Raw genomic sequence first — 2,468 nt, 5'->3', positions numbered from 1 at the left:
TGATTGAAGTTCAAAGAACATGTTGAATAAGTCGTGCATTTCTAACAAGACCTGATACCTTAGCAACATGCTCATCTAAATCATTTACTCTAATCACCCTATTGATTTCATACCATTTATATTGATCATTGGTGATTAAGGTATGGGCTCTAGCACCCTTAGTTCTTAAGTTTAAAAATGCTCCTGAGTCATGCTTTATTATTTCAACTTTTTGTTTGAAAACAAATGAACGAATTATAGAGTGTTCATAATTGAAGGACATGTTGGCAAGAAAGTACTGAAATGTTTCTTTATTGTAGTAGTGGATGTGGGTAAGGATAAAATGAAACTGTGTCAAAGCAAATAAATATATCACCTGAAAGGTAATTTCATCTTGGTTTAGAATTCTAGAGGGGGTGATTTTGGTTGAAGCAAACCTAAGAAAAGAATCCTCATTTGGTTTGTAAAGAAAGTTCTCGGATGAATTCCTATGAGGTTTCTTCGCTAGAACCTTTTGGTGCTTGCTAGAACTTGCCATTTGTAAATGATCTAGAATACAAAAGGGATTGAAAGTGATGTTAAGAGTGTGACTTATTAATCTAAAAAGTTTGTCTATTTATTGAAGACGACATGTTCATACCAGATAAAAATTTTTTTGTCCCATACGACATTTTTGTTCGTCCCATACGAAAAGATTTCGTATAGACGATACAATACGACCATAATGAAATAGTTTTTCGTAATCAATGAGATTTATGAAGCGTCCTTTCATACAGACTTTTAACCAGTTTGACCGTACAGACGAACACGTGTTCGTCTCGGGATGATAAAAACTTATATCGTTTTAATGGCAGTTGAAACCGTCCCCTACATCGAACCGACATGTGTTCATCCAGACGAACCAAAGGTTCACGTACAAAGTTCGTATTAAAAACTACCTTATCCATTCAACCGCTTCATTCATTCGTCTAGCCGATTGAAAAATAAATCGTCCCGTACGATCATAATGATCATCCAGACGAAGTGACCATTAAACACTTAAAATTGCATTTAAAAGGTTTAAAATCTGACACTTTGACACATTACACAAATCATCCCATACTAAAATTTTTCATCCCGGATGATTGTCATTTAAAAAAATTTATTTTCCACACAAACAAAACTAAAATTCAAAAAACACATAAAAAACACTATGTACAACAATAAAACATAAACTCCAAAAAAAAAAATTCACACAAAAACAAGATCAAAAAGTCATAACGAACACAAAAATATTAACTAGAAAACAAACATCAATGTTGCAGAAAATATTTTTATTTAAGCATTTAAATCAATCACACCAAGCCTTATTCTTAATGCACTGAAAGTATCAAAGGCTAAAGGTTTTGTAAAAATGTATGCAAGTTGATTTTCAATTGTAAAAACTCATAACAATTTCTCCCTTGGGTACATGATCCCTAATGTCTATGTGTTTGATTATTGAATGTTGAGTAAGATTTTTAGAAATGCAAATAGCACTAGTATTATCACAATAAGTTGGTATAGTGCCTATAGTTAATCCTAAATCAATTAACTATTATTTTAACCAAAGTACCTGTGCCACACAACTTCCTAAAGCAATATATTTAGCTTCTACAGTAGATAAGGCTATTAAATTTTGTTTTCTACTGGACCAAGAAACTAATGAATATTCAATGAACTTACATGTTCCCTAAGTGCTTTTTCTATCCACCCTATAACCTGCAAAGTCAGAATCTGAATAACCAATAATTTCAAATGATGAGCTAAACTTAGGATACCAAATTTCTAAGTTCTAAGTTCCTAACAGATATCTTAAAATCTTTTTCACTGCTGTCAAATAAGATTCTTTTGGATCTGAATGAAATATAGCACACAAGCAAACACTAAACATGATATTGGGTCAGTTAGCGGTCAAGTAAAGTAAAGATCCAATTATCCCTCTAAATTTCTTTTGATCAACAGATTTTCCCTTAGGGTCCTTATCCAGTTGAACTGAGGAACTGATTGGTGTACTAACAGGTTTAGCATTATCCATTTCATACTTTTTGAGGAAGTCCTTAACATACTTTAATTGACTAAGAAATATATCTTCCTCAATTTGCTTAATGCAAAATCCTAGAAAGTAACTCAAATCTCCCATTATACTCATCTCAAATTCACTACTCATTATTTTAGAAAAATCATCACAAAGATTTTTATTTGAAGATCCAAAAATGATATCATCCACATAAATTTGAACAATGAGTATATGCTTTCAACATCTCTTCAAAAAGAGAGTTGTATCAACAATTTCTTTTTCAAATGATCTTTTAAGTTGGAAGGTGCTCAACCTCCCATACCAAGCCCTAGGTGCCTGTTTTAATCCATATAATGCCTTTTTCAACTTAAACACATGATTTGGGTATTTAAAATTTTCAAAACCTGGAGGTTGTTCTACAAAAACATTCTCTTCAATTACCCCATTTAAA

Source organism: Dendrobium catenatum, unplaced genomic scaffold, assembly GCF_001605985.2.
Source record: "Dendrobium catenatum unplaced genomic scaffold, ASM160598v2 fragScaff_scaffold_543, whole genome shotgun sequence".
Lineage (NCBI taxonomy): Eukaryota > Viridiplantae > Streptophyta > Magnoliopsida > Asparagales > Orchidaceae > Dendrobium > Dendrobium catenatum.
The sequence above is the reverse complement of the archived record's forward strand: the minus strand, read 5'-3'. Positions refer to the sequence as shown.